The sequence below is a fragment of the Chelonia mydas genome, chromosome 6 (assembly GCF_015237465.2).
Source record: "Chelonia mydas isolate rCheMyd1 chromosome 6, rCheMyd1.pri.v2, whole genome shotgun sequence".
NCBI lineage: Eukaryota > Metazoa > Chordata > Testudines > Cheloniidae > Chelonia > Chelonia mydas.
Genome location: NC_051246.2, coordinates 8,816,573 through 8,840,260, shown reverse-complemented (window position 1 = coordinate 8,840,260; position 23,688 = coordinate 8,816,573). Strand labels below are relative to the sequence as shown.

General features: G+C 57.1%; 1 pseudogene; it reads right to left on the bottom strand.

The window, feature by feature from the left end:
* Window positions 1–1,548: 1,548 nt before the first annotated feature.
* LOC119566349 lies at window positions 1,549–20,802 on the bottom strand (annotated as a pseudogene).
* Window positions 20,803–23,688: the final 2,886 nt, after the last annotated feature.

The following is a 23,688-nucleotide window of genomic DNA, read 5'->3' as shown; positions in this document are numbered from 1 at the left end:
GCCCGCCCTCAGGAAGGCGCGAGAACCCTGCGGTGGACGCTTTGGGGATCAGCCACCTCGGGGGAAATTTCTGCAGAGAATTGTTTCATCGCTTCGTAGCTGTTCCGGCTGGACAACGGGCTCTAGTCTGACCTGCTGTAGAGAACAGGCTGGAGGATTTCACCCGGCCCCCCTGTATGGACCAAAGCGTTTGGCTAAAGCACCCTCCAGTCTGGATTTGAAACCAGCGGGAGACGGAGAATCCATCACTTCTTTTGGGAATTTGTCCGAAGGGTTAATCACCCTCACTGTGGAAAAGGGGGGCCTTATTTCTGGTAGGCGCTTGCCAGGCTTCAGCTTCCAGCCGTCCGTTCTTGTTCTGCTTTTCTCTGCGAGAGTAAAGAGGCCTGCGGTACCTGAACCTGTCTCCCTGGGGAGAGAATAAGTGTCACAGACCCACATGGCTCGGTGCTCTCACACGGCTCTGGAACAATCCCTGGGAGGAGCCCTTCAGTGCGTCAGCCCCCTTCGGGTCACGCTCTCTCACTGGGGTGAGCCCGTTGGCTTCCCCGCCTCCGGGGACCAAACTTTGGAGCCTGCAGCAGCCCTGCTTCAAACCGTGAGCTCCCTGGAGCGAGCTGGCCCGAGCTGGACACAGGAGGGAGACTTGTACCCCCAAAGGGAGCAAGGCCCCCCCCCACCTTCAGCATCCGCAGTGACTTTTCAGCCAGCACTGTAAAAGCAGGCGGGTTCTTAGATGTCTGGAAAACAGCGTAGAAACCCCGTGGTTAGCACAGAGAGCAGAAAGTTACAGCACGGTCCATCTGGGTCAGTCCAGACTCGCCCTCTGAACCCTCTTTTGTCCCAGGCCAGAAGCGTCTCCTCCTGCCTCCAGCAGCCCACACTTAACAACCTCACCTGGCCCCTCCCTAGCTCTTTGTCCTCCAGCTGGTCACACCCGGCTGGCTTCCTGCGGAGGGGTTTGGCCATCCCTGGTCGGTAGTTTCTAGGTATGAAATATTCGGGCAATTGGAGTGACCATTGCCTTCCCAGGCTCCACATGGGCAAGGGGGCCAGGCCAGGTATCAGTCACACCTGCAAAGAGTCCTCTGCAAAGAGTAAACACCGTTCCCCCCCACACCTAGTTAACCATGCGCCACATAGGTGAAACTGAGGCACACACAATAGTCATCCAAAATATTATGAAAAATTACCGCTTGGTCACAATAATACACGGCAATCACACCTCAATCTTCGTTTAATAAACTGAACACACTGAGCTCCTTAGCATCCATCACTTTGCGAGAGGGTTCACGTCCCCTAATATACTGATCTCGCATACCACAGACCTCTCATCCGTTAGGGATAGAACCTAGGAGTCCTGTCTCCCAGCTTCCCCGCCCGTTCTCACCACTAGACCCCAGTTCCTTACTGGAGCCAGAGATAGAACCGGCTCTAACCCTCTAGGCCCCACTCCCCTTCCAGAGCTGGGGATAGAACCCTGGAGTCCTGTCTCCCAGCTTCCCCCGTCCACTCTAACCACTAGACCCCACTCCCCTCCCAGAGCTGGGAGAGAATTCATGAGTCCAGACTCCCAGCCCCACATGGTTGTTATAGGGCTATGTTCTGAGCGCAAGTAGGTCATCAGAATGCAGATCCAGAGCAGTCCATGGGGGGCGGATGTGCGGGAAGGCAGAAGCAGAGCTTTCTGGGGTGGGGCAGGGCAGGGGGGGCTATTATTTGGGGAGGTTGGGGCTGAGGCAGACATTGGCAGAGTTGCTCTGGTCCAGCCTGGCCCCAGCACCATCCCTCGCGTCCTCCATCATCTTCTTGTACTGGCGCTTGAAGAAGTTGAGCTGGTAGGAGGACAGAGGGGAGAGATGGTGAGAAGCAGACGGACAGACTCACGTTGTGGGTCACGGGGGTGGGGTGTGGGACCCTCTCCCTGCCCCCACCCAGCTGGGAGAGCCACAGGCCCCGACCCCAGGGTGGTGGGGGAGGGGTCCAAGCCCTGCCCCACTCACCTTGTAGAGGGCTGCGGTGATGACAGCCAGCAGGACCAGGCCCCCCAAGCTGCTGCCCATGATGATGGGCAGGTAGTTATAGGCCTCGGAGCGCTCCACCACCGTCTGCACCTGGGGGAGAAGAGGTGTGAGATGGGGACCCAGGAGTCCTGGCACCATCACCAGCCCCTGCTCTAAATCCCCAGACCCCACTTCCTCCCAGAGCAGGGACAGGACCCAGGACTCCTGGCTCCCAGCTCTAATCACTACCCGATGCTCTCTCTATCCCGGGCGCAGTCACTCTGGTACCTGGCGCTGGACGAATCCCTCCTTCTGGGTGTATTTCTTCTCCTCGTATTCAATCCGGGCCTCGCTCACCAGACTCACTTTCTGCTGCTGAGTCTGGAACAGAGAAATTCACTGTCCCTGACCAGAAATGGCACAAACCAGCCCGGAGCATCATCCCAGAGGGACCCAGAGCGATTTACAGGCCGTTCACATAGGAGCAATCCCTTGCCCAGCACTGAGATGCAGCCACCTCTGGGGAGGGGCTCAGGGGCTGTTCACACGGGGGGATCTCTTGCCTGGGGCCAGGAGGCAGAGGCAGCTCTCATACCTGGGAGACCCACTGGAAGCTGACGTTCCCTTTGATCATGAACTCCAGCGGCTGCTGCATTTCCAGGGAGGCGATTCTGCACCGGATCTTCTTACAGGTGGCCACAGAGCAGTCCTGGGGGCGGAAGGATATCGCCGGGTGAGGCAGGAGGCATGCAGGGGCTCAGCATGGCCATGAGGGTCCGGGTCTGTTTATAGCAGGGGTCCCTCCCCCAGCTCAGCCCCCCACTCGCTGTCTGTGTTAGTGCGGAGGGGAAGGGGCTGCTGGGGACACGCACCCCGCCTGTACTCACCAGCAGGGGGCGCTCGCTCATCTGCTTCACAAGGTCCTTCGAACCGGGCATTTCAGCCTCACTGGTGCACTGAGCCAGCTGGGGCTGGGGAGGGAGAGAGACACGGAGGGGCGGGAAGGGGGACCAGGGGCCTTTCCCCTCTATGGGGCACTGGCTCTAATCCGGACCTAGAACAGGGGACTGGCTGGTTTAGGGTGTGGGGACAGGGTGTGTTTCCCCCGTAAGCAGCCTGTCCCAGCAGGGGGCGCTGTAGGGCAGAGCCGGCGTCACTGGGCCCATCTCACACACACAAGGGCAGGGAGAGGCAGGTACCTTGGAGGGGACGACCTCAGAGGCGTCCCACACCCCGGCCCCCGCTCAGCTCCACGGGGAACTGGAACGTGACCGAGATGGGGACGCTTCGCTGCCGCAGGTTCTTGACCTGAAAGAAACAGACTCGCTACAGGGTGCTGCAGGAAGAGAACCCAGGAGATCTGATCCCCAGCCCCCGCTCTGACCCTCAGACCCCACTCCCCGGCCAGAGCTGGGATAGAACCCAGGAGTCCTGGCTCCCTGCTCACCCCCACCCCTCTGTGCTCTAACCCTCAGACCCCACTCAGGCAATTCTATTCTATCCCCTCCTCTGAGCCCTCCCCCCCCTTTCCCCTTCTCCCCCCTCACACTCTGTGCCGCCGGCCTCAACCTCATACCCATGTGTCACTGGCACACTTGTCCCTGCCTCCTCGGCGGAGAAGTTGACGTACTTGGTGGACTCCTCGAGGCTGGGGGAGGAAAAGGACGGAAGGGACGAGGGATAGGAGTGGGTGAGAGTAATGAAGAGTGACAGTGGGGTGTCATGTCCAGAAGGGGGCACTGTGCTGCAGGGAGCAGGGGGCTCAGTAGGGGGTGCTCTCCAACCTGTCCCCTCTGTCTCCGCACAGACCTACCTGGTGAGGATGAGGAAGATGCCGTACTTGACTGGCAGCTCCGCCCGGTGAATCATGCGCTCGGTGATGGGGCCGCCATTGTCACTGGAGGGAGGGGAGGGCAAAGGAGAGAGATGTGAAGAGAAACAGCCAAGTAACTTTGCAGGGAGAATGCACCAGAGTCCACTGCCCTGCACAACACTGCCCTGCACCCTAAGTCAGTGTATTGCACCATACATCACAACTCTGGGTTACACACCACTGTCCTGCACTGCAATATATGTCACTGCAGAACGCCATATTCCATTGCACTGCACCAGACACCAGTGGTTCTCAACTAGGGCTGCCGCTTGTCCAGGGAAAGCCCCTGGCGGCCGGGCTGGTTTGTTTACCTGCCACGTCCGCAGGTTCGGCCGATCGCGGCCCCCACTGGCAGGGCCAGCCCAGAGGATTCAGGGGGCCTGGGGTCTTCGGCGGCGGCGGCCCTTCTGCTCCGGGTCTTCTGGGCACTTCGCCGAAGACATGGAGCAGAAGGATCCCTCGCCGCCGAATTGCCACCGAAGACCCGGAGCGGAAGAAGCGCAGGCGGGTCCTTCACTCCGGGTGTGTTCGGCGGCACCGAAGGACCCGCCGAATTGCCCCACTTGCCCCTCCCTCTGGGCGGCCCTGCCCACTGGCCGCGGTCCACCGCTCCAGGCCAATGGGGGCTGCAGAAAGGGCGCCCAGCACATCTCTCAGCCCGCGCAGCTTCCCGCAGCCCCCATTGGCCTGGAGCGGCGAACCGCGGCCACTGGGAGCCGTGATCGGCTGAACTTGCAGACGCGGCAGAGTAACAAACCGGCCCGGCCCGCCGGGGCTTTCCCTGAACAAGCGGCGGCCCTAGTTGAGAACCACTGCCATACACCATTGCCCTGTCCTCCCGCATACATCACTGCACTGCACCATACTCCACTGGTCTGGGTATGCATCACTGCGCCACAGTGCAGCCTAGGTTGCAGCACTGCGCCCATATTGTCGCTGCCCTGCACCCATACTCTGCTGCAGTGCATCCAAAAGCCACTGCTCTGGTTTATACCCCACTGCACCACCTTGCAGTCTACGTCAGTGAGCTGCACCATAATCCACTGCGCTGCAGTGCACCATATGCCAAGGCTGTGGATTATACAGCACTGCATCACCTGCAGTTTCCCTCACTGTACTGCAACATACTCCACTGCTTTGAGTATAGATCGCTGCACCACCCTGAAGTACAGATAACTGTACTGTGCCACCCAGCCTTTCCCTGAGCGTACAGCATTGCACAATGCCTCTCAGCGTGCGTCACCTGCCCTGCACCAACTGCACCGTGGCTGTCTGCCATGGGGCAGTGTACTAGCCGCATCATCAGCCCGCACGGTGCCTCATGCAATTGGGCTGCATCACACGGCTCTGCCTGGCTTTATGGCATCTGCCACTCAGCAGTGCCTACACATCACCATAGCTGCACTGCCTCCTAGGCCACTGAGCGGCTGTGCCATCCATTCAATGGCACTGCGACTGGCATCACTGCCCTGCGCGGCACTGCCCCCCACACCATTGCATTTCACTGCACAGGCATTGTGGAACTGCCATCGCACCATCCCTTCACTGCAATGCGCATGTCTCACTGTATGCACTGAAGAAAAGAGCACTGCACTACACCTGACGGCATTTCACTGGACCAATGCATCCACGGCACTCAACCTGCAGTCTGCACCAGGCGACCACCTACCATTTGCCCTCCCCTACACATCAATGGACTGAACCATGCACCACATCCCCACTGCATGCCCTACACACATAGCCCTCTTCACTGCTCCCACACTGCCCTCTGTGGCCTGCATGCCCCCCTCACAGCTGGTTTTGGATGTGATCTGCAGACTGTCCCCAGATCGGCTTTGGGGGAGACGTCAAAGGTGGCGATGAAAATGGCCTGGAAAACACATGTGGGGGTGAGAGGGAGCCAGGCTCAGGGCCTGGCGAACTGGCAGAGAAAGCAGGGGATGGGCAAGTGACAGGCTACTGGGCTGCGGGGGGACAATCCTACCTTGGCCCCAATCCAGAAGATGGGGTGTTGATGTGGCAGGTGCTGTTCCTCTGAGTCTGCTCCTCGGAGCCCACGGCCGAGCTGCACTTAATGACCATGGCCCTCCTGTTAGACTGAGCACAGGAAACCAGCCAGTGAAAGACAGGGCCCACAGCACCCTACTGCTGAGCCCCCGCCCCTGCAGCACAGCGCCCCCTGCTGAGCCCCTGCCCGCCCCCTGCACCATCCCCTGTGTCCTGCCCTCCTTGTCGGCAGTGCTTGGGGGGTTTGGGTGGTACCTGGAGCAGCAGGACCCGGCGGTAGGACAGCGCGGCCGGCTAGAAGAACCGCACCGTGGTGCTGTAGGAATTCTCCCCGCGGTTCTGGATGGAGACGGTGGTGTTGAGTTCGGGGATGACCCCCACCACCAGGGTGCTCAAGCTAAGGGGGAGAGAAAGGGGTGAGCTTCCTCAGGGAGGACAGTGCCCCAGCATCACTGCAAGCTTCCTCAAGACAGTGCCCAGCAGGGGAAACCAGTGCTGTGAGCGCCCTATAACAGTGCCCAGATGGGAACCCCACGCAGCCCCTAATGCCGCGCTGGGGCAGTGGTGCGAGCTTCTTATAAAAGGGCTGCCAGCTTCCTATATCGGTGCCCAGTGAGATGCCACGAGGCAATATGGGGAGATCTCCCGCTGGGTGTTGCAGATCTGAGGCCTGATCGAGCCGGACGGGTCCCACTGTGGAAGTTATCTGGGGGGGAGGAGGGGGAGGCAGGGGGAGGGACTTACCCGGAGAAACTGAAGGAAATTGGTAGTTCATCAGTGCAGACACTGTCACTGCTGCAGTTCTTCTCAAACGGGAGTGAGGGCGAGATCCCAGGGGAGGTGGGGAAGGGAGCAGGGGTCAGGGTGGTTAGGAGGGGACTGTAGCAAAACTCAGCCAGCGTCGTCACCCATCAGATAATCTCAGTCGTCACCACTGCCCGCAATACAGTCTGAAACAGCCTCAGCAAGAACGCAACGGCTGCATTTGCCCCCCTGCACTGTTCCCTGCACCTTCGCATTCCCAACCCGCCCCCAGCACCCGGACAGTCGGAACGGACGCCGCCCACCAGCACCGTCACCAAGTGCCCCACAGTCTCAACCGCAACCGGCATCAACGTCATCACAGTCTGAACTAACGCCACCCCCAGCGTTATAACAACCTCTGCCAGCGTACCCCCCCGCTACAGCCTCCACCATCACTTCCACCACCGCCGCCTGTGATAAAGGAAAGGGGGGGTGGGGGGGGGCAGCTCCCTTTTATGGACACCCGGCCAGCCAGTGGCGATAAAATCCCTCTTCGTAGCTGTTCTCTAATTGCTCTGCCTGTAAAGGGTTAGAAAGTCTCACTGCTATGCATAGGGAAAAGGAAGTGAGTGGGCACCTGGTCAAAAGAGCCAACGGGAAAGCTCGAACTTTTTAAAATGGAAACGACTCCCCTTTGGTCTGTCTGTTGTTGTTCTCCCAGGGAGAGGCGGACCGGGCAGCAGTTAAGCTGTGAATAGCTTAGGCCAGGTATTAAAAACCATCAGTATCGTACCTAGAAACTACTCATTTAAAACCCCAGATATGTAAGTGGATCAGGGAATGTCTAGGAAGACGCGATCAGGTTGATCCCTTTTATTTCTTTATGGCTTGTGGATTCCTCTGTGCTAACCCCAGGTGCTTTTGTTTTGCTGGTAACTTTTAAGCTGAATTTCAAGGAAGCGATTCTTGATGCTTAATTCTTGTAATTGCTCTTGTAAAAACTAGCAATCGCCTGAGTTCCCAGATGTGTTTTCTTTCTTTTTTTTATTAATAAAATTTAGCTTTTTAAGAGCAGAATTGGAATTTTGTGTCTTAAGAGGTTTGTGCAGATGTTTAATTAGCCAGTGGCAACAGCTGATTTCCTTTTTTTCTTTCTCACGCTTCTCCCGGAGACGGGGTGAAAGGGCTTGAGGGTACCCCACAAGGAGGAATTTCCCAAGTGCACCTTCCTGGGCTCTCAAAGGGGTTCTGCACTTGGGTGGGGGCAGCCTCTACCCAGCCAAGGTCAGAGAGAAGCTGTAACCTTGGAGTTTAATACCAGCCTGGAGTGGCCAGTATCCATTTTTAGAATCCTTGCGGGCCCCTCACCTTCTGCACTCGAAGTGCCAGAGTGGGGAATCAGCCTTGACACCTCCCACACAGTGTCAACCAACACTGTCACGATGACATAACCACCACAACCTCAGCCAACAGTGTAACCAACACCATTACAATCTCACCAACCACCGCTACCAACAGAAACAACAGTTACCAGCACAGCCACTGCAACTACAACTAACCCGGTAACTAATACAATTACAATCTCTACCATAATAGAGTGTCAATAGAGTCTGAAACAACAGTCACCAACCACTCACCCACAACAACCACCAACTACACTGTCAGCCAACACCACTGTAACCACCGCCACCCATCAGTATCTTCTGTACCAACACAGTAACTAACAACACAACCATTACGACCTCAGCCAACACTGTCACCAGTACACTCTCAACACAACCACCACCACACATACAATCTGCACCCCTACAAGCAACACAGCCACAACAACCTGAACCAATACTGCCACCTGAGACCATTACAGTCTGAGCCAACATCACCCATACCAGTAATGACTACAACCTCCAATCATACTGTCACCAAGATTCGCTACAATCTGAACCAACCCCTCCCAAACACAGCTACTTCAGCCTCAGCGAACAGCCGTCACCAAAACCACTGCAGTCCTAACCAACAACATCACCAATAACACAACCAATGCAACCTCACCCAACGCTGTCACCCACATTACAATTTTACCCATCACCACAGAACATCCATTCAGGCTACTCCAGCACTGCAACCACACCCACATCCACTACAACCAACGTGGACACTGTCACAAGGACCATTGCCTGGCTCTGGCAGCCTTACCAAGCCTGAAGTCATCACGGTGGAGTCCTCGCTTAGGATGGGTCTGAGGCGATGGACAACGGCAATGGGCTCCCCTGTCACGGTGTAGTTGAGACGCAGGGTGATGGGGGTCAGGGTGTCCTCTGGGCAGAGCTGGGGAGACAGAGAGACATGTCGGGCCCCTGAAGGGAAAGGGGGGCTGGGGGCTGGGTAGGACCCGGAGAGAGGTTTGTTCTCCGGGTGATTTGGGAGCAAGGGGCAGGGTGGGAGAGGCAGACACAGTAGGAGGGGAAGGGGTTAGGACCCCCCACACTCACAGGTAATGTTATCTGGTATGTCTCACATCTCGTCTCGGTGCTGAGCTGCAGCTCCCCGCTCAGGACTGGGACCATTGGAGACGAAGGCGGCTCGGATCTTCATCCGCCCGGGGTCCAGGGCCAGGCTGTACTGGATGGTGCTGGAGATCCTGTCACCTACGGGGAAGGGGAAACGAGGGACAGAGAGAGACTGAGAGCGGGACCACCAAGGGGAAATGGGACATGGGGGCCTTTCCCCCCTAGGGGGTGCTGGCTCCGATCCAGCCCCAGGAAGACTGGCTGTCTTAGGGGGGAGGGGAGCGGGGGGTGGGTTTGGTCTGACCTAGGCTGTCCATAGGTGCCCTTAGTGACGGTGAAGCAGATATTTGCCCTGCTGGCCTCCGTGTTCGAGCTGCTCCTGCCCCTGGCAGTCGAAGGCTGAGGTTGGGATCCTGTGGGGCTGGAAAGCTGATGGAGACCCCGACTCTGAGCACCGGCCGAGACCTGCTATGGGAGGAACAGAACCGTCACCCAGCTTGCTCCCTGCAATGGGGCCAGGCCCCCTCCCTCCCCTGAGCCTCCCACCCAGCCTGGATGTGCTCACAGCACCCAGGGAGATGGGTTATGGACATGGAGCTCTGCTAGAGGAGATGCTGGGGGGCAGAGAAGGGAGCAGCAGAGCTGTCATTGTGCCATTCTCCAGCAGGGGGCAGCAGTCACACAAACACACACACACACGCACTGGTGCTGTCTGTGACTGCCATGTGGAGCAGTGCGACAACACTGATTAACTCACCTCAGCAGCAGGACCTGCCCTTGTGCCCCCACCGCGATGTCTGGCAGTCCGTCCCCCGTCAGGTCTGTCCCGCCACTGACGGCCTGGCCACAGTAGTGCAGCCTGCTGGGAAACTGTGACCCCTCGATGCGCTGTGGGGCAGAGAGAGCAGTAAGGGGTGGGAAAGGGGCGGCTGTTCTGTACAATGGGCACTAGGGGGCAGCGGAGGGTGAGGGGTGGGGAAGGGGCGGCTGTACTGTACAATGGGCACTAGGGGGCAGCGGAGGGTGAGGGGTGGGGAAGGGGCGGCTGTACTGTACAATGGGCACTGGGGGGCAGCGGAGGGGTGAGGGGTGGGAAAGGGGCGGCTGTTACTGTACAATGGGCACTAGGGGGCAGCGGAGGGTGAGGGGTGGGAAGGGGCGGCTGTTACTGTACAATGGGCACTAGGGGGCAGCGGAGGGTGAGGGGTGGGGAAGGGGCGGCTGTTCTGTACAATGGGCACTAGGGGGCAGCGGAGGGTGAGAGGTGGGGAAGGGGCGGCTGTACTGTACAATGGGCACTAGGGGGCAGCGGAGGGTGAGGGGTGGGAAAGGGGCGGCTGTTCTGTACAATGGGCACTAGGGGGCAGTGGAGGGTGAGAGGTGGGAAAGGGGCGGCTGTTCTGTACAATGGGCACTAGGGGGCAGCGGAGGGTGAGGGGTGGGAAAGGGGCGGCTGTACTGTACAATGGGCACTAGGGGGCAGCGGAGGGTGAGGGGTGGGGAAGGGGCGGCTGTACTGTACAATGGGCACTAGGGGGCAGCGGAGGGTGAGGGGTGGGGAAGGGGCGGCTGTACTGTACAATGGGCACTAGGGGGCAGTGGAGGGTGAGGGGTGGGGAAGGGGCGGCTGTACTGTACAATGGGCACTAGGGGGCAGCGGAGGGTGAGGGGTGGGGAAGGGGCGGCTGTTCTGTACAATGGGCACTAGGGGGCAGCGGAGGGTGAGGGGTGGGGAAGGGGCGGCTGTACTGTACAATGGGCACTAGGGGGCAGCGGAGGGTGAGGGGTGGGGAAGGGGCGGCTGTTCTGTACAATGGGCACTAGGGGGCAGCGGAGGGTGAGGGGTGGGAAAGGGGCGGCTGTTCTGTACAATGGGCACTAGGGGGCAGCGGAGGGTGAGGGGTGGGAAAGGGGCGGCTGTACTGTACAATGGGCACTAGGGGGCAGTGGAGGGTGAGGGGTGGGGAAGGGGCGGCTGTTCTGTACAATGGGCACTAGGGGGCAGCGGAGGGTGAGGGGTGGGAAAGGGGCGGCTGTACTGTACAATGGGCACTAGGGGGCAGCGGAGGGTGAGGGGTGGGAAAGGGGCGGCTGTACTGTACAATGGGCACTAGGGGGCAGCGGAGGGTGAGGGGTGGGAAAGGGGCGGCTGTACTGTACAATGGGCACTAGGGGGCAGTGGAGGGTGAGGGGTGGGGAAGGGGCGGCTGTTACTGTACAATGGGCACTAGGGGGCAGCGGAGGGTGAGGGGTGGGGAAAGGGGCGGCTGTACTGTACAATGGGCACTAGGGGGCAGCGGAGGGTGAGAGGTGGGAAAGGGGCGGCTGTACTGTACAATGGGCACTAGGGGGCAGCGGAGGGTGAGGGGTGGGAAAGGGGCGGCTGTACTGTACAATGGGCACTAGGGGGCAGCGGAGGGTGAGGGGTGGGAAAGGGGCGGCTGTACTGTACAATGGGCACTGGGGGGCAGCGGAGGGTGAGGGGTGGGGAAGGGGCGGCTGTACTGTACAATGGGCACTAGGGGGCAGCGGAGGGTGAGGGGTGGGGAAGGGGCGGCTGTTCTGTACAATGGGCACTAGGGGGGCAGCGGAGGGTGAGGGGTGGGGAAGGGGCGGCTGTACTGTACAATGGGCACTAGGGGGCAGCGGAGGGTGAGGGGTGGGGAAGGGGCGGCTGTTCTGTACAATGGGCACTAGGGGGCAGCGGAGGGTGAGGGGTGGGGAAGGGGCGGCTGTACTGTACTAATGGGCACTAGGGGGGCAGCGGAGGGTGAGGGGTGGGAAAGGGGCGGCTGTTCTGTACAATGGGCACTGGGGGGCAGCGGAGGGTGAGGGGTGGGGAAGGGGCGGCTGTACTGTACAATGGGCACTAGGGGGCAGCGGAGGGTGAGAGGTGGGAAGGGGCGGCTGTTACTGTACAATGGGCACTAGGGGGCAGCAGGAGGGATGAGGGGTGGGAAAGGGGCGGCTGTACTGTATCAATGGGCACTAGGGGGCAGCGGAGGGTGAGAGATGGGGAAGGGGCGGCTGTTCTGTATTTTTTCTATTAATTTTGTATTGATTTTTTAAATATATATATAGAAATACTAACCGAAATATACACAAATTATTCATAATACATAAATGTCTCAATATATTAACCATTTGACGTCTATCCTCAGCTATACTTTTAACATATAACTATATAGTTTATTACCGGTTAAACTATTAATCAATTTCTTGCAATACATAATTTAGAAACAAACAAATTTGGCTTATAAAATGCAGCTGGTTAAAGAAAAAATGTTAATATAAGATTAAAGAATAGAAGCAAAATTCAGAGGAGGGAGCATAGACATGGAAAGAGACGGAACTGGGCAGGAAGGGGCGGGGGAAGAATGGTTTTAATAGGATCATTCAGATACCTATAGGAAAGCATCCCATATCTCGGAGAAGTTTTCTTGGATATTGCTATTACATAGATAATTCTTTCCAGGGTGGCCAAGCTTACGAGATCTATGATCCAACTTTTAATTGTTGGTTGCTTTTCGGATTGCCATTTGTGTACGACTAGTCTTTTAGCCACTGTTACTGCTCTGCTCAGACAAAGCAGATTGAGGGACGTGATTGCCAGCAGACCGAGGGACGTGATCGTTCCCCTCTATTCGACATTGGTGAGGCCTCATCTGGAGTACTGTGTCCAGTTTTGGGCCCCACACTACAAGAAGGACGTGGATAAATTGGAGAGAGTCCAGCGAAGGGCAACAAAAATGATTAGGGGTACTGGAACACATGACTTATGAGGAGAGGCTGAGGGAACTGGGATGTTTAGTCTGCAGAAGAGAAGGAATGAGTGGGGATTTCATAGCTGCTTTCAACTATCTGAAAGGTGGATTCCAGAGAGGATGGTTCTAGACTATTCTCAGTGATAGAAGAGGACAGGACAAGGAGTAATGGTCTCAAGTTGCAGTGGGGGAGATTTAGGTTGGATATTAGGGAAAACGTTTTCACTAGGAGGGTGGTGAAGCACAGACATGCGTTACCTAGGGAGGTGGTGGAATCTCCTTCCTTAAAAGTTTTTAAGGTCAGGCTTGACAAAGCCCTGGCTGGGATGATTTAGTTGGGGATTGGTCCTGCTTTGAGCGGGGGGTGGACTTGATGACCTCCTGAGGTCCCTTCCAACTCTGATATTCTATGATTCTATGATTCTATGAAAGTTTTTTCAGATTTATTCAACACAACTGGTAATACAATTTAATTTTTTTAGGAAAAATTAACTCTGCAATTCAGTTCTGCCCTAAACTTACGAGAATAGGAACATTCCCACAGCAGGGGCGGCTGTACTGTATAATGGGCGCTAGGGGGCAGCGGAGGGTGAGAGGTGGGAAAGGGGCTAATGGCCACAAGGGGCCCCTGGGGCCCCTTTAACAACCCTTCAGGACTGTGTGTTGACCCCACCTCCCAGGGGCTGGGCTCACCTGTCTGTACTGGGGTCTGAGGCCTCTCTTTTCCCCATGGAAAATGTACAAGGCCCCGTTATTGTCATTCTCCGTGGGAGCCCCAATGGCCACATCTCTCCATCCGTCCCCGCTGATGTCCCCGATTTCCGACATGCTGGCCCCGAAGCGCCCGAACGGCTGCCCCGTCTGCCCCTGCGGTGTTCTCCTACACCTCAGAGTCAGCCCCCTGCAGGCCAGATTCAAAGAAGCACATGGAAAATGGATCAGCATCGACTGTGAGGGTCGGTGCCCCCTACTGAGCCTCCCCATGCCTCTCCCAGCAACAGAGCACCCTCTAGTGCTGAACTGGGGACAGCATGCACTGCTAGGTGAGCGCACCCTCTACTGAGCCCCCCACCCTGCTCCCTGGAGCACAGTGCCCAGGTATCACGGTGTTTATTTTCAAAATATCCCAGCCCCACAGCAGCCCAGGTAAAACGTGACTCCCAGGCCATCCATCTTTCCCGTGGCCCCGCTTGTCTCTCCTACCTGCCGGCTAAACGAGCAGATATAGACGCGCCCTCCATTCAGAGGCGTATAGTACGTGGGGGCTCCGATCAGAACCAGGTCCGTGTTCCCATCTCTGTCAAGGTCCACAGCGCACAGCGTACCCCCGAAATATGAGCCGACCTGGAGGGACAGAGAAGTCACTCCTCTATTTTAGTCACTTCCTCCTTCTTCTCCCACTGGGTCCCTCACTCCTCACCCTGCGGGAGCAGGATTCAATCCCCATGTTCCTTCCATCCTCACCCTCACCCACCCTTTACACCCAGCTCCTGCCGTCAGTTTTCTTTCTAACTGAACGCACAGGCCGAGGTCGGCAGCCTCTTTCAAAGCTGCTGAATGCTCACTGTGATGCATTTCGCTTTCGAGGCCAGTGCTTGCAAAAGTAGCCTTGATTCACTGAGCCACTCTGACTAAGTCACTAGTTATCAATTCTGTTCAGCTGGAAGGTACCGGCAGTTAGACCTTCGAGAAACCTGTAGCGTTAGTTGAGGGGCAAACAATCCTTTTCAGACACCGTGCATGTGATCAGCCATGTTTTAACCCTGTCTGAGTCTCTTCATAATAGTCTTATGAGTTCTGTCTAAGGCCTGGTCTACACTAAACGTTATAGCTACGTTTCTCGGGGGTGTGAAAATCCACCCCCCTGAACAACGTAATTAAAACTACCTAACCCCCAGTGTAGTCAGTGCTAGACAGAGGTGGGTTACCTATGCCAATGGGAGAAGCACTCCTGTTGGCGTAGGTAGCATCCTCACGGCTGCAGGGTTTTCAGTGTAGACAAGCCGTAACTGAATGTAAGAGCAGTGGGATACTGGAGAGATGCTGACCGTCAGCTGCGGTGCAGTTCTCTAAACCAGTCAAATTTATCCCCTGCCTGAGTCTTTCTGATTGAATCGTTCCTGAGGGTGAAGCCAAACACATGGTGTCAAAACCTTACAGGCTTCCTCCAGTCCCGCACGAGTCCCCCACAACCACAGCCCACACATGCTCCACATTGTCTGTAATGCTCCCCACATCCTGCTCCCCCTGCAGCTCCCATCTGGGTGTCCATTCCCCGCCATTGGTATCCCGGCTGAACAGGACGACTTTGCCGGCGTGTTGATAGCGAGGGGCCCCGACCATCGTAGCTGCTCTGCCCATTGGCTGTGATGATCCTGAGACGAATAACCTCAAAGGAAGAGAGGGACGTGGGGAGGTGAGATGGGAAACAGCCCTACAACAGTGCTGCACAGGGATCCCTTGCCCCGAACTGAGATGCAGCCACCTCTGGGGTGGGGCGCGGGGGCTGCTTAAATAGGTAAGGGAAGCTCGGTGGGTTTGTTCTCACCGAGATAAGCATCATTCATGTCAGTGGAGGTTCTGGATACGTTGATGAAGCTCGGCTGCCCAGCCGCTCCCATACAGGTATATCCCGCCGGACCAGTCATAGGCTCCCACCGCTCCCAGCACAGGCCCGTCCTAAACCGACAGGGACGGCAAAGGGGACTGATTACAGGGAACAGACAGGACAGGGAATATTTACGAGACCTCCCCACCATCTGCAGCACAGTGTGGCTTAGCATGGCACTGGGGACTGCCAGGGGAGACAGCGCCCCCGACTGAGGCCCCGGCTGGCAGGACAGCGCCACTCTCAGGCACCGTGGGAAAAGCACCAGCCCACGCTGCTCCTCCAGCTCTCTGGGCTAATAAAGGGCCATCTGCCTTTCAGGGACTAACCCAGCCTGATGCTACTTAGGCTGAAGATCCATCAGGGACCCCAGTGCACGTCAGCGTGGGACACACCCTGGGGCCAGGCGTCACTCACAGGGGACAGCAGGGAGCTGAATCCTTCCTGGGACATCTCCAGCTGGAAGGAGCTGCCGCTCTGAGACTGGGTGCCTGGGGGGAGAGACAGACAGACAGATACGGGAAAGACCATCATAGATGATAAAGGCCCGATGTCCCATTTCCTGAGCCAGCCCTTCTCCCCACCTCGAGGCTGGATTGGACCCAGCACCCCCTTGAGAAAAGGACCCATGTCCCATTCCTCAACCCCTTGCACCAGCCAGTCTCCTGTCTGGGGGCCCCTGGATGAGAAAGGCATCAGGGGCATTTATGGAGATAGATTAATGGATATATGTTGGAATGGGGAAAGAGAGAATATTTGGGGCCTATTTGAGCTCTGGATTCCCAGCAGCTCCCCAGTCCCATCTTCAGCCCTTGAAAAACCACTTCTAGTGCCCCAGACCAGTGCGGCCCCTCCCCCAGCTCTGGTACCTTCGATGGCAAAGATCTTCTACTGCAGCTGGTTCTGGATGCCCTGGAGGGCGTTGAAATTGTCCACCCGGAAGACATGATCGTCAGTGGGCTCAGAGGTGATCTCCTGAGCCTCCCATTTGGGCAGCACGCCCTGGAGAAGGCCTCGCCGACCTTCAAGGGATGGAGCAGAGTGCAGGGGAGACCAGGGCATCGGCATCAGTCACAGGCCAAGAGCCTGGGCGAATACCCTCCTGCCCCAAGCCCTGCTGGGGCCTCGAGAGACACGGTCAGCCAGCACCATGTGCCGCTCCGGGGTGTGGGCATGGGGTGCACTGGAGCTGTGCTGTGACAATCCACACTCTAAGGCCAATCATTGGTCCAATACTTCTTCCCCAATGGGATAGTAGATGCCGTGCACTAGCTGACATAAGGGTTGAGTGACAGGTCAGCTTGGGGAGGACCAGTGCCATTGTTTGAGCCCCAAGTGTGTGCAGAAAATGAAATAACAGTATTGAGAACAGGGTGATTTTGTCAAATCCTGGGTCTGTTGGAGAATGTGTCCCAGCAACCCCTGGGTCAAGTCACCCCATGTGTGGATCACTAACCCTACCCTGCATCCCCTGGAAGCACACGAAGTTCAAGGCCATCGGAGTGGGCATGTGGATTGGAGGGCAGTGAGAATACCCTACCTTTGACTAGACAACGCTTCGCAACCTGACCAATAGTGGACACAGGGAACAGCCTTTAACGAGATACAATCTGCCGCTCAGTCTGCCAAGTGAAACTCCAGCTCTGCTATAGCGCCATACCCTGGCTCAGTTACAACCTGGCTTCCGTTTGTCTCCCCGGCCTCTGTGCCGGTGCCCTCCCATGCTTGATTGTACTGCCCACTGCCCCCGCCTCCCACACCACCACCATGTCCCTGGACAGGGCTCAGATCCCTACTAGTTCTCCACACAGCCACGGCTCACCCCGATGGCGTAGCGGACGATCCCAGCTCTCTCAGCTCGGGGATGGCGTCTGAATGAAGAAAGCGGGTCTTTGTATTTCTGCCCATCTGTGATCACAATGAGAATCTTGGTGGCCTTATCCCGAGCGCCTCTCCCAGAGGTGAACAGCTCCCGCCTGGAAAAGGGGGGGTGGGGAACGCCTGGGAGGGTTATTGATACGTAATAACACGGTAGCGCTCGTCCACTGCTTTGGCATTGCAGATCTCACAGTCCTTCACAAAGGAGGTTCGTGTCATGCCCCCATTTTACTGATGGGGAAACTGAGGCACAGGGCGGAGATGTGACATGCTTAAAGTCACAACGCAACAGAGGCTCAGAGCATGGCAATCGAACCCCGAAGTCCTGGCTCCCAGCATCCCCCACCCCACTCTAACCTACTAGTGCCCACTCGCCTCTCACAGCTGGGGTAGAACCCAGGAGTCCTGAGTCCCTATCCCTTAGCTTGCACGTCCTTGCTGCCCATTCCCTGTGGAGTCAGCACGGGGAGCAGGGCAATACCTACACCACTTTCCGGATGGCGGTGGCTGTGTACGTTGCTCCCGTGAGCTGTGTGACTGCCCTGACAAGGTCATCGGGGTCGCGACTCCTACTGTACTGGAAGCAGTCGAAGTGCTCTCTAAATCTGTGCGAGTACTGCATGAGGGCGAACTGCAGGAGGAGGCAGGGAAGAAGAGAGAAAAACAACCCCGGGGTGAAGGGTAAGAAAAGCAGGCATCAGACTCAGTTAACGGCTGGGGCAGGCAGTCGGGATGTTGCTGGTTCTGCGGGAATTTTTTCCTGGTTTTGGATGCAAAATCCATTGCTGCTCCCTGCAGCACAGCGCCCCCTAGCGCCGCACTGGGGCACTGGGGTCAGCCGTGACTGGGAGTTCGCCCTCAGGCAGTACTCAGGGTAAGTACGGTTCAGCTTCTGCCCGTTGCCTGGGTATCGGTGCTGCGGAAACGCTTCATGATCTCAGCGATGAACGTCTGCATCTTTCTGAAGTTTTCTGGTTTGATGCTGCCCGAGCCGTCGACGAGGAGCGCTATGTCTGTGGCACGCCTGGGGCACTCTGAGAGGGACGGGAAAGAAATACGTCCTGACTCAACTCCACCAACATGGAGAAAACTCAGTGGAAAGAGCTAGACCAGATCAAAGGGCCCATTTTGCCCAGTCCCCACCCTCAATCGTGGCCCCTTGGGGCTGCCCCTGGGGCATGCCCCATACCTGCCAGAGTGTCCGGGATGCACTGGAGCTGCCGGAGGCTCTGGTCCAGGAGGAAGCAGTAGCCGTTGACGTACATGTTCTCCCCACAGGCCCGGTGCATCAGTGGGGCCGCACACCTGGGGCACGAGAGAGGGATGGGGTCACTGGGCACTCCCTGAGGAGAGCACTGGGGGTGAGGGGAGTCTGCTTCCTCCATGGATATGCAGGGAAAGTCCCCACCAGGGGAAGGATCCCCATGGGGCAAACAGGACTCCAGGACCCAGCACCTACCTCCCAGAGCGGGGACGGGGGGACATCACCTAGTTACCACGCTCCCTGCTACGGCCGTGCCCAGTCACTGTCCCCAGAGTGACATCACCCAGTTACCCCCATCCTTCACAATGTCATCGCACAGTCACTGTCCCCATGGCGATGTCACCCGGTCACCCCCCTCCCTCACAACAGGACAGCTCAGTCACTATCTTCATGGCGATGGTCTCCTCCTCCCTGCTGTTCCAGTGCACCGTTTCTGGGTCCCACCATCCCCCAGACAAACATCACACCCTCGCTGTATTCACCCCATTGTTATCTTGTTACCATCTTCTGCACAAGGCCATGGCCCACCCATGCTAGTGGTTAGCACCCGCCTACACACGCACTGTCATTCATCCCTCACATGGTAACAATGCCATGTTCCGGTGACGGTGACATCATCCGGTGACCACTCTCTATTTGCGCACATCAGCTCTTGTTGTGGTAAGATCACCCGCTCCTGTGATATCAGCCCATCCCTTCCTGGTGACAGCAGCAAACAGGCCCTCAAGTCCTGTGGTAACATGACCCATCTGGAGTGTGGTGGGTGCGCAGCCATCCCGCTCCCATTGCTGGGGGGAGGAGAATCCCAGTGGAATTCTGGGGGACAGGGGCAGAGACTGACCCAGCCCCTGGGTACAACCCACAGACCGAGCCGCTTCCCCACCCCAAGGGGTGGTACCCACCAGAAGATTGGAGCCCCGGGCAGCCAGAGACAATCCGAGGGACATGTTCACGGCATCGGGGGGCCCTGAGAGGAGAAACGCGCCAACACCAGGCGTGAGAAACGTTGTCATTGGATATGTTTAGTCCTGCATATCTCTGAGTCATTTCGTACCCCCTCTCCTTTGTGCATCGCCCCCCCCACACACTGGGGGGAAGTGATGGCAAATTGTTGCATGGAAATTAGAACCCAGGAGTCCTGATTCCCAGCCTCCCCTGCTCTAACCCACTAGACCCTACTCCCCTCCCTGACCTGGGGATGGAACCCAGGTGTCCTAGCTCCCAGATCCCCTGTGCTAGCCCCCTGGACCCCACAGCACAGGGTGCCCCTGACTCTGGATGGGGATCTCCTGGCAGCGTCTGGAGCCCGGGTCGCACTTGTAGACTTTGCCGATTTCATTCACGTCTCCCATCTGCAGCGGGGCCCCGACAAGCAGGCTGTTGGCGGAGAGAGCAGAGGGAGGCTCAGGGGATGCCCCGTCACCCCTGGATGGTGAGGCCCAGGCAGGGCAGCCCAGCCAGATGGACCTCTCGTGGGTGTATATGAGGCATGTTCCTGGAGGGCTCTGAGCCTGTGTTCAGCCCTTACCCCCCAGCTCCGGCACTCCCGAACTGCACCACGCTCTGCCCGAATCCCCTGGCTGCTTCCTGGAAAGTGATGGGTCCCGCCACATCCACGCTGAATCCACAGCTCGGTGCCAGCACGGCAGGGGTTAAACAGCCACATATTAGCTTTCCCCATTGAGAAGGGGCCACTGGTGGGGGCTGAGGGGCCAGCCCCTCCTGGCTGTGGGACTGATTCCGAGCCCCCCGCTGTAACTCCACTCCCCTCCCAGAGCTGGGGACAGAACCCAGGAGTCCTGAGAGCCCAGGTGCTCCCATGCCCCTTCCCGAAGTTTAGGCAATGAGCTGGTGCACGCAGGGCCCCAGCTTTTCCCCACCTCACCGGCTGGCAACTCACCTGTGCCCAGGTAAATGAGCAGCCGCAAGGGGTGCATCCTGGGAAGCTGGAGGTGGGCTGACTGCTGGGAGTGGTGTCCTGGGAGGTTTGAGGGCACTGCTGAGGAAGCAGCTGAGTGCCGAGGAAAGAGAATTGATATCGGTGCCTTGCAAAGGGAGAGAGAGACCCGCCCTGGGGAGGGGACAGGACTCAGCTAAACTGAGTGAGACAGACATGCCACCAGCGACACTGACAGACATGGGCACGTACAAAGTGCACTGAGCCAGACAGTCACAGGGAGAGAAAGACAGACCCACACCTACACCAAGTGCTCGGCTGCAGGAGAAAGTCATTCATGACCAGGAATACACGTACACTGAGCGACAGCTAGAAGGTTACCCCTTTGATGCTGACGTAGGCAAAGTTTTTCCACCCAGCCGGCCCCTCGCCTGATCCAGCCGGGCCCCTGGCCCCCCACACGCTGGGTGAGTTGAGTGCAGGGTCTCACCTCACTTGGCCCATATGCCGCTCCTAAACCAAGTGTAAGGGCACTGTTGTCCCCTTACGAAAACTCGCGGGGGGGGGGGTGGTTGGCTAGCTCCCAGTACCAAGAGAGAGGGGAGGGGTGGATGGGAAATCAGGACCCTGAGACTGACAGGTCCCCAGGAACAACGGGCAGAGGCCAATGCTCCAGGTTAGCCTTATTGACGGGGGGCCAGGTTAATCAGGGAGTCAGGAGGGTCCCGTCCTCTGTGTGAGCTGGAATTGCCTGGGTCAGACAGAGTGGGGCCGAGCCAAGGAGAGAGCAGGGGCCCAAGCTGAGCTGGGGAGCAGAGCTGGGCCAGAGCCAGAGGGGCCAGAGAAGCAGCCCAGGGAGCTGGAGGCAGAGCAGCAGCATCAGGGCTGAGGCAGAGCGGTGGAGCTGGAGCTGGGGCTGGAGCAGTTTCGGAGCCGGGTGCGGGGAGCAGCTGGGGAGAGAGAACCTGGGCAGCCGGCCCAGCGCAGGGAAATGCCCCCCAGCCAAGGTGCCCTGCAGGCCAGACTTGGAGGGGGATCATAACCGCGATGGGGCAGGGGCGATGCTGGGCAGAAGGGTCCTGCCACCTAGAGCCTGAGGGTTGTGTGGCCACTGACAGAACAAGTGTCCGACCCACAGCATCCCTGTAGCACAGCCAGGGCCTGGGCAGGAGGCCTGGGACTTGTGAGGAACAGACTGTGAACTTCCCCTACCTTCCAGAGATGCTCGTTGTGGTGTCCCCGTGCCCCGGAGCGGGGTGACAGGTTTTCCTTTAACCTTTCCCATTTTTTCCTTATTTTTTTTAATTGGTTGCTGTTTAATAAACTACACTTGCTTTGAACTGTATGTAATGATCAGGGGGTCAGGGAAGCACGCCAGTGCAGAGAGCATCCCGGAGTGGGGACACCCTGACAGGATACAGGCCTGTAGGCCTCTTGCGTTACAGCTCTTGCATATAGTGCATAGATTGTGCCGCAGAATGGGAAGCGGTCAGGTCAACAGTAATTTCCCCCACAAGACTAAGCAAAGTTTGAATCAAGCAGACTCTCACCCCACTGGATGTTACAGGCAGCTCCCAGAGTTCAGACTGAACTCCCTTCCAGCCTGGGACCAATCTCCCTAGTTCAAAGTCTTTATCTGCCAGACGGTCTTCCAGGTGTTGAGATGTCAGAGGAGCATGATCCCTTAATAAAGTGAATTTTTTTTTGTTACACAAATAGAGTTTAAGTCGCTTGACAGCCCAGACAATGACATAGAACTTTTTCAATGACAGCATAATTTTGGTCAGTGGGGGTGTGAGGATAATTATAGTAGACATGGTGAGGTGTTCAGACATGATGATCATAGGGCCACGGATGCAACTTTCGTGAGTTTTGCAAAACTATGTCCCCTCTCCCCTCTAGTCATCAATCGCTGGAGCTAGGCTAATGCATGCCTCCACTTGCTCTCGTAACCCTCTGACCTTTCTCTAGCTCAAATGCACTTTGCAGAGCTCTTTGCACATCTGGCTCAGCTGCCCTTTGTCTGAGACGGGGAGCTGCTTATGTTTTCTTTTATCACCACAAACAGCTTTGGTCGGAGAGCACAAAGAGGAGGGAAGTGCCACGACCACAAACGCGATGCTGCGGATGTGCGGCATCCCGGGTTTGGAACTGGCCTCATGCATGCAGCAGATCTGCCTTCCTCAAGGGCAGAGGAAAGAGAAGTTTAAATATAGAGACCAGTTCTCGGTGTTTGTAAGAAACGAGCAAGAGCTGGTGCGAGATAGAGACTGATGGGGAGAGAAAATTGAGGCTGCTACAAAAGGGGTACCAGATATAAACTCCGTTTATACAAGATCCAGCGTCCGCTCCTGCCATGCCTCACCCCAGAGGTAGCTGCATTTCAGTACCAGGCATGGGATCCCTAGGAACAGCTGGAGATCTCAGTTCTGGGTGATACATCCCTGTATGAACAGCCTCCACACCCCCATACCAGAGGCGGCTGCATCTCAGTGCCAGGCAAGGATCCCTGTATAAACAGTCCTCATGCCGCAGCCCAGAGGTGGTAGCAACAGGTGGAAATTTTAAGGCAAAAGGTGGAGTTCAGACAAGGCCAGAGAGAGAGAGAGATGTAGAAATAGGGAAACGCAGAGTTCAGAAATTAGTGAGTCATCCTGGTTTAAAACTTCCCCTATTATAATCTGGAACCCAGCCCGGGGGCCATGCACCCCACTGCCCCCAGAGCCAAATCAGCACAGCATGGAAGAAAGGGAAGTGGTAAAACCACAGATTGAGTTTTTTGGAAGAGGATTAGGCTCTGTGGGCCCATCTTTCGTATCCTCATGCCTGTCAACCTGCACAAGAACAAAGCACTTTCCAGGCTTTGCATTTATACAGGGATCCCTCAGCCAGCACTGAAATGCAGCTGCCTTCTGGGGTGGGGCACAGGGGCTTTTTATACAGGGATCCCTCACCCAGTGCTGAGATACAACTGGCTCAATTCAATAATTCTTTGTTGATACGCTATACAATGGCTAGACTTGGCTTAAGCTAAAAGCATTTACGTATGCTAGGCTGTGGCACTTGACCCAGATAATGGACTAGGCCAATTTCTAACTAGAAATTGAACCAAAGAGGCCTCCAGAAAAGTCCCTAGCTGTCCA